The 15,868-nt window shown below is 46.2% G+C and overlaps 1 protein-coding gene across 1 annotated transcript in view; it reads right to left on the minus strand.

The window, feature by feature from the left end:
• Positions 1–15,868, minus strand: part of NFIA (nuclear factor I A) — a 661,499-nt gene that overhangs the window by 1,392 nt on the left and 644,239 nt on the right. The gene's annotated exons all lie outside the window — the stretch shown is intronic.

Consider the following 15,868-nt stretch of genomic DNA (forward strand, 5'->3'; position numbering starts at 1 on the left):
ACCACTGCGCTAAAATAACCCGTCTTAACAATAGCACATATTGATGAATTCCTCACTAACATACATGTTGAGAGTAATGCTGTAAAGTAGATACTAAGGGCCCAATTCTAAAAACACCACCTGAAGGCGCCCTAATGCTGCCTAATTTAATTGGTTCTAACCGGTTTAATTGGCGCACTAATTGGCTGTGCTGATTAAAACTCAATTAAAAGTCAATTTTTTTTAAAAAACGGAGGTGCCTAAGGGTGCCTCCAAAAAGGCCACTGTTATCCCGCCTACCTAATGCCACTTGGGCGTGATTAACACCAGAAGTGGCGCTAGGCGGTGTAAAGCGCCGCCATAGATGTGATTCTCGTTGAAAGGTAGGCGCTGGAAATATAGGCTTTTAAAATTGTGACCTACATTTCTGGCGCCTGCCTTTCACATAGCCGTAATTCTGACATGTGATCGGCAGCCATTTTTTTTTTTTTGGGGTGGCCACTGGTAATGGCGCCATTTACAGAATCCGGGCCTAAGGGTCAGATTCTATAACGGACACCTGTGTTAGAGTGGCACCTACAAAGTAGGTGAACTTGGGCGTTGTTTATAGAATCCGGCCGAAATACTCTAATGCTATGGACATGACTCAAAATTGTGCACCCAAATTTGGCACACATCCAATTTGTGCATTCAATTTAATTGTATAATAAGCCAATTAGAGCCAATAATTGGGCACTAATAATCAATTAATGGTGTTAATTGGCAATAGCACGCAGATCTAAAAAGTGGGTGTTGCCATGGGAGGGGCATGGGTGGGTCAGAGTTGTTTTTCTAGAATTTGTGCTCAGTTTTATTGAATAGGGCAGATCCACTCCTAATTCAGGCACGAGGATTTACACCAGTTTTCAGCTGGTGTAAACCCTTGAGCACAGATCCCTGCACTAAGGGGCACATTCTATAAATGGCGTCCCAATTATAGGTGGCGGTAGGCATCTTACCACTGTCTAACCAGCCAATTGGGATGCGCTTTTTTTAAAAAAAATAAAATACCCTGAGGCAGGCAGAATACATTGTAGCCATTTTTGTGAGCCTAGAGAGATGTGTCGGGCCACCTAAGTGCGCCCAAGGCTTGGTGTGGACGTGGCTTCTCCCTAAGGCTGCGATAGGTGCCTGAAATGAAGGCCAGCAAAATGCTGGCTTACATTTCAAATAGACACGGCTGCTGAACTGATCGTGGTGAAGGAATCTTCTAGCTGCAATCAGTTTAGTGGCCGCAGCAGGGAACTCATCCCACTGCAAAGTCAGCCAGCAGTAGGGCTGCCCAGTCCCTCCTGCTGGAACCCCTGAAGTTCCCCCACCCCCCGAATGTCCGCAGCAGGAGGAGTGCCCATTCCTCCTACTGCCATCCCCCAAAGATCACCAGCAGGAGGGATGTCCAGTCCCTCCTGCTAGATCTTCCCCCCGAAGATCAAAGGCAGGAGGGATGTCCAGTCCCTCCTGACAGAAACCCCCCAACCCTCTCAAAGATCAATGGTAGGAGGGATGCCCAGTCCATACTGCCGGAACCCCGCCTGAAGAACAATGGCAGGAGGTATGCCCAGTTCCTCCTGCTGGAACCCTCCCCCTGAAGATCAACAGCAGGAGGGATGCCTAGTCCCAACATACTGTTCGTGCTGCCATGGGGAGGTGGTAGGGGTGCAACCCCCCACATTATAGAGAAAATGGAACTTCCCCCCCCCAAAAATCAGAAAAATTTCTGTTTTCTCTATAATGGAGGGTTCCAACCCCCCAAACCTCCCCCAACAGCAGCGCGAACACTATGCAATAAAGTGTGTGTGTGTGTGGGGGGGTCCCCACTCACACCCCAATTCAGAGCTCTTTAAAACTAAGTTTTCCCGCGGCGCGCTGGTGTCTTGCGCTGAATTGTCTGCCCTCCATTGTCGGCGTGCTGGTGTCTCGCGCGTGACTATGAACCCCATGAAACAACTTGGAGAAGCATAAACAGACTGAGACAGTAGGCAGGCACAGGAAGGACAGGGCGGGAGTCTAGAATGTCTCACCTATCTAAAGGAAAAGAACTTACCAGTGTAAGTACATAATCTTTTTTCCCAGTGCAATAGGTGAGATATTCTAGACAGATGGGACATAAAAGAAGCCATCCCCAAAAAGCTGTTGCGCCAGCCTGTAAGACTGACGACCAAAAGGCAGAGTCCTGTCTCACCGCCACATCCACTCTGGAAAACTTGGCAAACATGTGTAGAGAGGACCACATTGCCACCCTGTAGATTTCCTCAGGTGAGACAGCTCTAGCTTCAGCCCACGAAGAAGCAACACTCCTGGTAGAATGCACCTTGATGATCAAGACTGTGTTTCTGGTTGCTATTACCTCAACATGATGGGTGTCGGAACTCCAGGCTCTCTCTTGAAGGGAACTGTTCCTCTGCCTCTCGGAGACTGGGTTTTCCCTTAGTACGGTTCCCTCCTTCCTGCCAAAAGTGGTTTCAGTTTTCCATGTTAATCAGGAAGTGCATTTACCTGCTTTTCAGCCTAGAAGCAAGATCACCTTTTGAAGAAACCGGATGTGTGCAGAATGCTTCTTTGCTACCTGGAGGTCACTAATCAATTTTATCACTCTGGCTATCTGTTTGTGCTGACTCATTCTGGTAAGTGGGGCGCTCCCGCTTCCAAGGCCACAATTTCCAGATGGATCCATAAGGCCATTTCCCTACAAGAGAGCCTGGAGTTCCAAGACCCACTGCATTGAGGTAACAGCAACAAGAAACTCAGTCTTGATCGTCAAGTTCAAGAGGGAAACATCCCAAAGGTGCTCAAAGGGAGCTTTGGTAAGCCTAGACAGCTCCAGGTTAAGGTCCCAGGAAGGGAACAGCTGCTTGACCGGAAGTCTGATGCGAAGAGCCCCTTTCAGGATGAGACGCCAAAGAGCAACGACGATCCCAGGCTCTAAAACAAGAGAACCCGGCTACCTGGACCCAAAGAGACACTCAGGCCTTTATCAAGTCCAGCTTGCAGAAAGGCAAGAATTACTGAGATCGGAGCCTGGATGGACCATGATCTGCTGAATGACTAGGCCTATCATGAGCCAGTGAGGAAAGACATACAGGCGAATCTCCTGAGGCCATGGATGCATCAGAGCAGAGACCCTCGCTTCCAGGCTCAGATCATCAACTGAAGAAACGATCCACTTTCTTGTTCTTCGCCATGGCCATGAGGTCAAAGCATGGACTTGCGAGAACTTGTGGCAGCCATTCAGCTAGCAGCTCTGCATGAGGCAGGAGTGCAGGAAGATCGCTTCTGCTCCAGCTCACCGTTCGACCACCAGGGATTTGAAAGGTACGTGTGGGAGGCGGGATTGAGGTAAAAATTGTCACTGATGGCCAGGACAGGAGGCAATCCCTCCTATCCCGGCGGAGGCATGGAGGAGGCCTGAAAGGCTTCAGGAGGAGGGGAGGGTACATTGCAGGGAGGGAGGGAGGGGGACAAGGTGCAGAGCCTGGCAGGGCAGGGGAGGGAGTGAGGAGAGCTGGGTGCAGAGCCTGGCAGGTTGTGCAGGGCACTTGAATATTAACTCTCCTTTTTAAGTGGGAAAAGGTTATCTCGGTTTATATTTGAGTATATAGATTGAGTACATTCAGAATTGTATTATAATTAATTTTTGTTGGGCCATCATAGTAACATAGTAGATGACGGCAGATAAAGACCCGAATGGTCCATCCAGTCTGCTCAACCTGATTCAATTTAAATTTTTTTTTTTTTTTTTTTTTTTCTTCTTAGCTATTTCTGGGCAAGAATCCAAAGCTTTACCCGGTACTATGCTTGGGTTCCAACTGCCGAAATCTCTGTTAAGACTTACTCCAGCCCATCTACACCCTCCCAGCCATTGAAGCCCTCCCCTGCCCATCCTCCACCAAACGGCCATACACAGACACAGACCGTGCAAGTCTGCCCAGTAACTGGCCTAGTTCAATATTTAATATTATTTTCTGATTCTAAATCTTCTGTGTTCATCCCACGCTTCTTTGAACTCAGTCACAGTTTTACTCTCCACCACCTCTCTCAGGAGCGCATTCCAGGCATCCACCACCCTCTCCGTAAAGTAGAATTTCCTAACATTGCCCCTGAATCTACCACCCCTCAACCTCAAATTATGTCCTCTGGTTTTACCATTTTCCTTTCTCTGGAAAAGATTTTGTTCTACGTTAATACCCTTTAAGTATTTGAACGTCTGAATCATATCTCCCCTGTCTCTCCTTTCCTCTAGGGTATACATATTCAGGGCTTCCAGTCTCTCCTCATACGTCTTCTGGCGCAAGCCTCCTATCATTTTCGTTGCCCTCCTCTGGACCGCCTCAAGTCTTCTTACGTCTTTCGCCAGATAGGGTCTCCAAAACTGAACACAATACTCCAAGTGGGGCCTCACCAATGACCTGTACAGGGGCATCAACACCTTCTTCCTTCTACTGACTACGCCTCTCTTTATACAGCCCAGAATCCTTCTGGCAGCAGCCACTGCCTTGTCACACTGTTTTTTCGCCTTTAGATCTTCGGACACTATCACCCCAAGGTCCCTCTCCCCGTCCGTGCATATCAGCTTCTCTCCTCCCAGCATATACGGTTCCTTCCTATTATTAATCCCCAAATGCATTACTCTGCATTTCTTTGCATTGAATTTTAGTTGCCAGGCATTAGACCATTCCTCTAACTTTTGCAGATCCTTTTTCATATTCTCCACTCCCTCTTCGGTGTCTACTCTGTTACAAATCTTGGTATCATCTGCAAAAAGGCACACTTTTCCTTCTAACCCTTCAGCAATGTCACTTACATACATATTGAACAGGATTGGCCCCAGCACCGAACCCTGAGGGACTCCACTAGTCACCTTTCCTTCCTTCGAGTGACTTCCATTAACCATCACCCTCTGGCGTCTGTCCGACAGCTAGTTTCTGACCCAGTTCACCACTTTGGGTCCTAACTTCAGCCCTTCAAGTTTGTTCAACAGCCTCCTATGAGGAACTGTATCAAAGGCTTTGCTGAAATCCAAGTAAATTACATCTAGCATATGTCCTCGATCCAGCTCTCTGGTCACCCAATCAAAAAATTCAATCAGGTTCGTTTGGCACGATTTACCTTTTGTAAAGCCATGTTGCCTCGGATCCTGTAACCCATTAGATTCAAGGAAATACACTATCCTTTCTTTCAGCAACACTTCCATTATTTTTCCAACAACTGAAGTGAGGCTCACCGGCCTGTAGTTTCCTGCTTCATCCCTGTGACCACTTTTATGAATAGGGACCACATCCGCTCTCCTCCAATCCTCAGGAATCACTCCCGTCTCCAGAGATTTGTTGAACAAGTCTTTAATAGGACTCGCCAGAACCTCTCTGAGCTCCCTTAGTATCCTGGGATGGATCCCGTCTGGTCCCATCGCTTTGTCCACCTTCAGTTTTTCAAGTTGCTCATAAACACCCTCCTCTGTGAACGGCGCAGAATCTACTCCATTTTCTCGTGTAACTTTGCCAGACAATCTCGGTCCTTCTCCAGGATTTTCTTCTGTGAACACAGAACAGAAGTATTTGTTTATCACATTTGCTTTCTCCTCATCACTCTCCACATATTTGTTCCCAGCATCTTTTAGCCTAGCAATTCCATTTTTTATCTTCCTCCTTTCACTAATATATCTGAAAAAATTTTTATCTCCCTTTTTTACATTTTTAGCCATTTGTTCTTCCGCCTGTGCTTTCGCCAAACGTATCTCTCTCTTGGCATCTTTCAGTTTCACCCTGTAGTCCTTTCTGCTCTCCTCTTCTTGGGTTTTTTATATTTCATGAACGCCAACTCTTTTGCCTTTATTTTCTCAGCCACTAGGTTGGAGAACCATATCGGCTTCCTTTTTCTCTTGTTTTTATTGATTTTCTTCACATAAAGGTCCGTAGCCATTTTTATCGCTCCTTTCAGCTTAGACCACTGTCTTTCCACTTCTCTTATGTCCTCCCATCCTAACAGCTCTTTCTTCAGGTACTTTCCCATTGCATTAAAGTCCGTACGTTTGAAATCTAGGACTTTAAGTATCGTGCGGCCGCTCTCCACTTTAGCCGTTATATCAAACCAAACCGTTTGATGATCGCTACTACCCAGGTGAGCACCCACTCGAACATTAGAGATACTCTCTCCATTTGTGAGGACCAGATCCAATATCGCTTTTTCCCTTGTGGGTTCCGTCACCATTTGTCTGAGCAGAGCCTCTTGAAAGGCATCCACAATCTCCCTACTTCTTTCCGATTCCGCAGACGGAACATTCCAGTCCGCATCCGGCAGGTTGAAATCTCCCAACAACAGAACCTCCTCTTTCCTTCCAAACTTTTGGATATCCACAATCAGATCCTTATCAATTTGCTGCGATTGAGTCGGAGGTCTGTAGACTACACCCACGTAGATAGAAGTTCCATCTTCTCTTTTCAGAGCAATCCATATCGCTTCTTCCTCTCCCCAGGTCCCTTGCATTTTGGTCGCTTGGATATTTATCTTTACATAGAGAGCTACTCCTCCACCTTTATGACCATCTCTGTCCTTCCTAAAAAGATTATATCCCGGTATGTTTGCATCCCATCCATGTGATTCACTGAACCATGTCTCTGTGATAGCAACAATATCTAGATCTGCCTCTAATATCAGGGCTTGCAGATCATGAACTTTGTTGCTTAGACTGTGAGCATTTGTGGTCATCGCTTTCCAGCTATTTTTCAGCGATAATCTCCTTTTTCGTATGGATTTTTGTGTCGTTTCACTTTCCGTTGCAATACTAAGAAATGAGTTGCTGATATTGCTTATGTTGCAGCCTTTACTACTATCACATCTTTTCTTTTGCCGGGGGTGGTCTCTACATACACCACCCCCACCTTCTAGTTTAAATGCCTAGAAAAATATTGTCTAAATTTCTCTGCAAGGTTTCTTTTTCCTGCTGTAGTAATATGTAGCCCATCAGTGCAATATAGCTTCTTGTCCTTCCATGTATTTCCCCATCCTCCTATGTACCTGAAGCCTTCTTGATGACATCAGGCTCTGAGCCATCTATTAAAGTCCTCTGTGTTTTTCACTCTTTGCTCTCCTTTTCCATATGCAGGCAGTATTTCAGAAAAAGCTAAAGTCTTTACAAAAGGTTTCACGCCCTCACCAAGCTCCCGAAAAGCTTTCTGTGCTGCAAGTGTGGAGTTGTTGGCCAGGTCATTTGTTCCCAGATGGATAACAACATCAGTTCCCAGATGGATAACAACACCCCCGGTTAAAATCCTTAGTTTCTTCCTTAATTATAGTCAGTATTTGCCTGGAACTCCTGGTAGCTGAGGATCCTGGAAGACATTTCACTATTTTGGTCTCCTCGCCCTGTGTTCCAAGGTTAATGCCTCTGATGATGGAATCCCCCAACAGTAATAGTTTTCCGTTTTTGGCTTTTTTATTTGTACTTAGGGTGCGCTTGTTCTCTTGAGTTACCTTCATTGGTTCCAGTCCCACCTCCCTTCTGTTTTCTTGAGTATCGCAGTGCACTAGTGGAGCGAAGGAATTCTGTAGAGGTAATATAAGTGAAGGTGGATGTTTCTGTGTTACATGTCGCAGTCTTCCTGAGCCTACTGTGACCCATTTATTCCTGGGCTGTTTTATTCTTTGAGGTAGAGGTGGTAAGTTGGTATGATTTTGTGGAGTGATGGAAGCTGCTTTAATTGTATTCAATTCCTGTTTAAGTTTGCAGAGCTCCTCCTTAATACTGGCAAGTTGAAGACAGATGGGGCAAGCCTTAAGCCTCAAAATAGTATGTATTGGAATTAAAGCACCACAGTGATTGCATAGAATAAAGGTCATCTTGATTGGTTGTGAAGTGACTTGATTTGAGTAGTCCTGATTATATGGGTCTCTATATATGAATAGTGGTCCCTGGGGTTGGTGGGACTATAAGTAAGACTACTAGTAAGGCAGAAATATAGGCTCTATACCACCTAAAACACAGTATTTTAAACAAAACTGCAGGTTCTATCAGTGCTACCCTAAAACACAGGATTTATAACAGGATTTTCCCTACTTTAGTCACCCTGAGCCACAAGCACCAGAAATATAGGCTCTATACCACCTAAAACACAGTATTTTAAACAAAAATGCAGGTTCTATCAGTACTACCCTAAAACACAGGATTTATAACAGATTTTCCCTACTTTAGTCACCCTGAGCCACAGGCACCAGAAATATAGGCTCTATACCACCTAAAACACAGTATTTTAAACAAAACTGCAGGTTCTATCAGTGCTACCCTAAAACACAGGATTTATAACAGGATTTTCCCTACTTTAGTCACCCTGAGCCACAGGCACCAGAAATATAGGCTCTATACCACCTAAAACACAGTATTTTAAACAAAAATGCAGGAAGAGGAAATAAGATTTAACAGAGGAAAGAGAAGGATTTATTTTTTTGTGCTTTTTTATATTTTTAGTATTTAGCATTTATTTTCTCTCTCTTCTGAGTCTCCCTGGATTTTATTTTCTCTCTCTTCTGAGTCTCCCTGGATTACGGGAACTCACGGCAGTCATTTCCTATTGGCGATCCGCACGGGGCAGGAGTGTAGGAAGATCGCTCCTGCCCCGAAAGCCCGCTAGACCACCAGGTAAGGATGGGATGCCGGGGGGGAAGGCGGGAGGGAGGTGGGGGTGGGTCAGAGCCGGACGAGAAGATATTTGTGGTTTTTCTGAATTTGCGGTCCTGCTCTGCCCCTATCCCCCGCGAATACCAAGGGAGAAGTGTAGTAGAAAACAGACTCCTAGCTAGTTCCTAATGCTCTAAGATTATTACACTATTCTTCCTTTATTCCTCTTCTTGTGATCAATGTTCTGCACATAGCTCAGACATGTCAAACTCTGGACCGCGGGGTACCGAAATTTGGCCCGCCAGCCAATTTCAAATTTCCCCCAAAGCTGGCCCGTCGGTACAAGTGGCACATAATTTGTAGGTTCATGCCGCATCATCTGTAGGTTCACGCGGCCTGCAGAGGATTGCTGGTCGGCAGTAGCGATCCTAGCAGGCCGCCATAGCCTCAGCTGCACGTTCCCTCTGGCGTGGTCTCGCCCCTCCTCTGACGTACGGGACTGCAGGCGGGACTGCGCCAGAGGGAACATGCAGCTGAGGCTATAGCGGCCTGCTAGGATCGCTACTGTCGACCAGCGATCCTCTGCAGGCCGCGTGAACCTACAAATGATCCGGCGTGAACCTGCAGAGTCAGGTCCCAAGCAGACACAGAAATATCTTCCACTGCCCTTCTGATCCCCAGTGCTGGGAATCTCTCATATACACACACTGCTGCATGGGGCAAGCAGAAGAAGAAATGAGCCCGGCACTACTCAATCCATCTCTCAGACTCCAAAAAAGAAAGGGAAGAAGAATGAAGAAAGAAGGAGAGCTGTTGTTAGACAGCGAGTGTGAACTAGGACCTAAAAGAGAGAGGAAAAGTCTTTTTTATTTATTTTGTTTACATCACAGAGCCGGCGTGGGGTTGGAGAGGTTGTAACCCTATACTTATACTAAGACTAAGGGGTCCTTTTTATTAGTGTGTGCTAAATCGGTTAGTGTACCTTAATAAAAAGACCCCTAAGAATCTAAAAAAAAAAAAAAAATTGGGCCCGCGACTTAGCCTTTTTTTCAGATTTCGGCCCCTTATGCGATTGAGTTTGGCACCCTCTGACATAGCTGATTAATCAGATACAAGGAAATGGAACAAAACCAAACCCAGATAGGTCCTGATGAATCCAAGGCACATTTGTATACCAGGGTTTATATAGCCACTGGGTTTTTGCTTTGCTTCCAAAGCTGGCATTTATTCCCAGCACACAGCCATTTATCCTCGATGAGGGATTCAGGCATTAGCAATTCGGCTGTAATATTTTAAGCCATGAGGTGCACATTGGTTATTTTAATGCTATCAAAATGTAAGGCTTTAAAGTGCTTTCTGAAATTATAAAGGATATAAACAAGCCTGAAGAAACTACAACTCTACTAGACAATAATAGGTAAAGCTACAGCTTGCCTGACTGCTTGGGGTTAAAAAAAAGACAATTCTATTATCCTAAGAGTCTGCATTCACACAGCCCTTGTGAATGTAAATATCTAGGATACTGGCACATAAGTGCGTAAATGTATGCTCACCCACATAATTGCCAGAAGGGTACCTAAGTGGCATTTTGTAAATTAGCGTATTTTTCGCTCCATAAGACACACTTTTTTCCCCCCCAAAAGTGGGTGGAAAAGTGGATTTGAAAGGTATGCATGGGAGGTGGGATGGAAATGAGAGTTGTTAGAGTCAGCCAGGACAGGAGGTGGGGGGGATCCCTCCTGTCCCAGCCCACCGCTGGACCACCAGGGCTTACGGCATTTCTATAAATGCGTCTACATTGTAACCCAGTAAATGACAGCAAAGATCTGAACGGTCCATCCAGTCTGCCCATTAGTTGCATGCATTATAAATTCATGATTAAATTGTCTTTAAAAAAATAAAAAATTTCTGGGCCGACTGTAAAGTTTACCCAGTACTATCCTCAGGTTCCAACTACTGGAGTTCCCATCAATGTCCTCCCTAGCCCATCCTATACCAAATACACCAGACCATGCAAGTCTGCCCAGTATCAGCCTTAGTTCTTCATTATATACCATTCATTTTCTAATTAAAGATCTTCTGTGTATATCCCACTGTTTTCCTTTCTACCATCTCCCTTTGGGATGGCATTCCAGGCATCCACCATCCTCTCTATGTAAAAAAATTTCCTAACATTACTCATAAGTTTACCTCCCCGTAACTTCAATTTATGCCCTCTAGTTTTAACATTTTCCCCTCTCTGGAAAAGATTTGGACCTATATTAATACCTAATATTTATATGTCTGTATCATATATCCTATGTCCCTCCTCTCCTCCAGAGTATACATATTGTCACAGGCAGGACAGCACTGCGCCATCTGTAACATCCGCGTGCCCTAAGCAGACCCAGAAAGGGACCTATATTTCTTGCCCAGAAGGTGCCAGGGCATCCCAAACCCACAAGAATGACAGGGATGTGGGTAAAAGTAAAATCCCTCACATTAACATGAAAGAGGTTAGTTGTCAAAACCAGACCTTGGGTTGCAGTTTCACAGGGGAAGGAAAACAGAGCAACACCAGGATCCCTGGAGATTAATGGCTATACTAAATACACAGAAGAAGCACCTGTGAGGAAAAGCAAGCCTTATCAGGGTGTGCCCCGATACACAAAGGGGAATGAAAAGAGAGTGGAAAGGGAGAGGAGAAAGGAACCCAAACTCAGGCAGCAGGCTTGCCAGAGGGAGGACTTGGAGGAAAGTTCCAGCCTTCAGGAGAGAGCACACATAGAAATGTTGGATGCTGCTGACAGTATTGGGGAGTCCTCATTAGAACAGCTCCAGCCCATGGAAGTCACTCCTGAGTGGGCAAGCAATTCCCAGAATGGGGTTGGAGAGGAAGTAACCATGGAGGTACTACTAGCCAAGCCAAAAGTTTGGAAACTGTAAAGGTTTTTCTTTCAACTTTAAAAATGAACTGTTTGTGTACTGCGAAGACTTGCTGTGGCTGTTACCTAGAATGGGGAAGGGATAGATATCTCTGTGTAGGGGCTGAGGGAAAACGTTCCAGCTGGGTGATTACTGCTATCTCCGTTTGCTCTAACCTGAATCCTTATCTGATAAAGCCATTAAGGACTAGTGCCCTGCACAAAGCCTAAGCTTTTGTTACGGCCCTGAAGCTTTTGTTATGTTTGTTTTGAATGATAAGCTCGCCAGTCTGGGAGAGAGAGAAAGTTGTAAAACCCTGCTTTCAGCAGAGAGAGAAGGGAGAGACCTCTGTTAAAGCTGTTCCAGTTTGCCCTAGAGACAAGGGTTGTTTTTTTTTTCCACCAACTGTTTGCATTTCAAAGTTTCAAGTTTCTTTATTTTTGATAGACCATTTATCATACAGGTATCTAAACAGTTTACAATAATATATAGTAAAAATTAAAAGAATAAAAACTTATCTAAACTAAAAAAAGGGGAGACATTTACGCATGAACATACATGATACATTAGGAAAGGATGGGAAGGAAAGATTAATAAATACATTGAGATAAAAATTTTGCCCTGTTTGAAGCTGAAGCGGATTATTTTGAATTGTTAAGGATTATGGCAATTCTTCACAGCACTGTTTGTGGTCAAATTCAGGGTTTTTGTGGCAAGAAAAATAAAGAAATTGCTGAATTTAAGCCTTGGACCGTTCTATTATTTGGAGGCTCATGGAAATGAGTAACCACGTGTCCGTCCAGCTGTCCAGAGGTGTGCGCAATGGCTGGTAGCACAATTTTCAAGTTTTATTAAAAATTTGATATACCGCTTAAAAAAATTGTCTTAAGTGGTGTACAAAGTCATAATTATTAAAATCAAAGGGGAGTACAATAAGACAATAATAGATGTAAATGACTTACTGAAACAGAGGGGATGGGGGGGGAGAGAGAGACAGAAAAGGTCAACACAGAAGGTGGGGGATATGCTCTTCTCGTACTTCTTTTAGCGCAGATCCCCCCCCCCCCCATTTTTGCTGCCTTTCTCTGGACCGCTTCAAGCCTTCTTATATCCTTCCAAAACTGATTACACTACTCCAAGTGTGGCCTCGCCAACAACCTGAACAGGTTGTCTTTATTTGACTGACAGATTTTTTATAGCATCTTATATACATAGAAGAGGATCACATGCTTTGTTTATTTTTCCATCTGCTCAGGGTTGTAAGAGATCAGATTCCACAGGTGACCCTTGAGGGAAGGAATGCCTATCTCTCAGTAAGAGAGAGGCTGCAGACTAGAGGATCTGCAGTGAACACAGTTTTCACAGCAACCTGTAAACTGCATATATAATTTGCATAAATTTGCTTGAGGAGAGAGCTGTTGATAAAAAAGCTTCTTTGGATGGGTTTAGGACCTTTTTGAGACTTGGGGAGTAATAAGTGGGAGAGAGGCCTAGAACAACTGTTAAGTCAGGCCAAGCATACCATACGTCACTCTGGGGGGGGGGTGGGGGGGGGGGGAAATCCTCTCACCCTAACCTAAAAGTGCTCCTCGAGAAGATATCTCTGGCTGATTTCAGTCTGTTTTAGTTTGAAACTCAACTCTGAGGACTTTCAGAAATTTTTGGATCACACATTAGCATTCCAGGCTGCTTTCAACAATAAGGAATTTCAACCTTTGTTGCGTAGCGCTTGCGCTTACAAACATTTTAGAACCCAATTGAAAACTTACCTTTTCTCAAAGTACCTGGCTAAATAAAGCACAGTTACTTACCGTAACAGGTATTATCCAGGGACAGCAGGCATATATTCTCACACATGGGTGACGTCATCTACGGAGCCCCAGCGCGGACAGCTTTTTAAGCAAACTTGCTAGAAGTTTCAAGTTTGCACACTGCACCACGCATGTGCTAGCCTTCTCGCCACTAGAGGGCGCATCCCCACCTCGTGGTCCTCAGTTCCATATCCAGCAAAGAAGCCATCCCCGGGGAGGTGGGCGGGTTGTGAGAATATATGCCTGCTGTCCCTGGATAACACCTGTTACGGTAAGTAACTGTGCTTTATCCCAGGACAAGCAGGCATGATATTCTCACACATGGGTGACCTCCAAGCCAACCAGAAAGAGGGTAGGTGGGAGGATGGCAATTTAGGAAAATAGGTTACGTAACACCGACTGGCCAAACCGGCCGTCACTCCTGGACAAGGAGTCCAGACAGTAATGGGAGGTGAACGTATGAACCGAAGACCAGGTGGCAGCTTTACATATGTCCTCCATAGGAGTAGAACGGAGGAAAGCAACCGAAGCTGCCATCGCCCTGACCTTGTGCCCCGTAACTCGACCCGAGAGCGGGAGACCAGCCTGAGCGTAGCAAAAAGAGATACAAGCAGCTAACCAGTTGGATAAGGTACGCTTGGAAACCGGATGTCCTACCCGATTAGGATCAAAGGACAAAAACAATTGAGGAACCTTCCGATGAGACTTAGTACGTTGGAGATAAAAAGCCAACGCCCTCTTACAGTCAAGCGTGTGAAGCGCCGTTTCACCAGGATGAGAATGGGGCTTCGGAAAAAATACCGGAAGAACAATGGACTGATTGAGGTGGAAATCAGACACAACCTTAGGCAAAAATTTGGGATGGGTGCGAAGAACCACCTTGTCATGATGAAATACAGTAAAAGGAGGGTCCGCAACCAAAGCCTGTAGCTCGCTAATCCGACGAGCTGACGTGAGCGCAATCAAAAAGACCACTTTCCAAGTAAGAAACTTAAGGAGAGCTTTATCGATCGGCTCAAAAGGCGGTTTCATCAGTTGAGCCAAGACCACATTAAGATCCCAGACGACAGGAGGAGGCTTGAGAGGAGGATGAACATTCACAAGACCCCTCATGAAACGAGAAACCAGAGGATGCAGAGAGAGGGAACGACCCTCGAGATGTTGATGGAATGCAGCAATGGCACTAAGATGCACTCGAATGGAAGTCGTCTTCAGACCAGAATTCGAGAGATGTAACAAATATTCCAGCACCGAAGACACTGGAACAGAACCCGGTTCAAGGTGGTTGGTGGAGCACCAGGAAGAAAATCTGGTCCACTTCTGGGAATAGCAAAGCCTAGTCGAGACCTTGCGAGAGGCCTCTAAGATTTCCCGCACTGAGTGAGAAACTGGAATGGAAGTCAAGGGGAAAGGAACCAAGCGGTCAGATGCAACGACTGAAGATTGGGATGTAACAGCGAACCCCGACTCTGAGACAGCAGAGAGGGAAAGACAGGCAGAAGCAGAGGCTCCCTGACACTGAGTTGAAGAAGCAGGGAGAACCAGTGTTGTCTTGGCCAGCGAGGCGCAATGAGAATCATAGTGGCCTTGGTCGATTTCAGATGAACCAACGTTCTCAAAATCAGAGGGAAAGGAGGGAACGCATAAAGGAACCTCCCCTCCCAGTCGAGAAGAAAAGCATCGGCCTCGAGACGGTCCCGTGAGTACATCCGAGAACAGTAGAGGGGTAGTTTGCAAGTCTCGGGCGAAGCAAACAGATCCACCTGAGGAGTCCCCCAGCGGTCGAAGACTTCGCGTAGGACTCGGGAGTTCAGCGACCACTCGTGTGGCTGGAGGAGACGACTGAGTTTGTCTGCTAGACAATTCAGCTCTCCCTGAATGTAAACCGCCCGCAAGAAAACGTTCTGAGAGACGGCCCATGTCCAAAGCCGCAGGGCTTCCTGGCACAGAGGCCAAGAGCCCGTCCCTCCTTGCTTGTTGACGTAATACATTGCCACCTGGTTGTCTGTCCGAACGAGAACCACTCGATCGTGCAGAAGGTGACAGAAGGCACGAGCGGCCAGATAAATGGCCCGAAGCTCCAACACGTTGATGTGACACCGACGGTCCGCGGCCGACCATAGGCCTTGCGTTCGCAAACCGTCCAGATGCGCTCCCCACGCATACTCCGACGAGTCCGTGGTCAGGACCTTGCAATGCGGAGGAACTCGAAAGAGCAAACCTCCGGACAGATTTGTAGAGTTGGTCCACCAACGGAGCGAGCGTCTGAAGGACGGAGTCACAGTCAAACGTCGAGATAGCGGGTCGCGGTCCTGACGCCATTGCGAGGCCAAGGTCCACTGAGGGATCCTCAGGTGCAACCGGGCAAATGGGGTTACTTGGACCGTCGATGCCATGTGCCCCAAAAGCACCATCATGCGTTGAGCTGACACTACCTGCAGTTGCGCAACCTGCCGGCCCAGGCGAAGCAGGGCCTCCAGTCGCGGAGAAGGAAGGAAGGCACGGAGGAGAACCGTGTCCAGCACGG

Source organism: Geotrypetes seraphini, chromosome 12 (assembly GCF_902459505.1).
Source record: "Geotrypetes seraphini chromosome 12, aGeoSer1.1, whole genome shotgun sequence".
Classification (NCBI taxonomy): domain Eukaryota; kingdom Metazoa; phylum Chordata; class Amphibia; order Gymnophiona; family Dermophiidae; genus Geotrypetes; species Geotrypetes seraphini.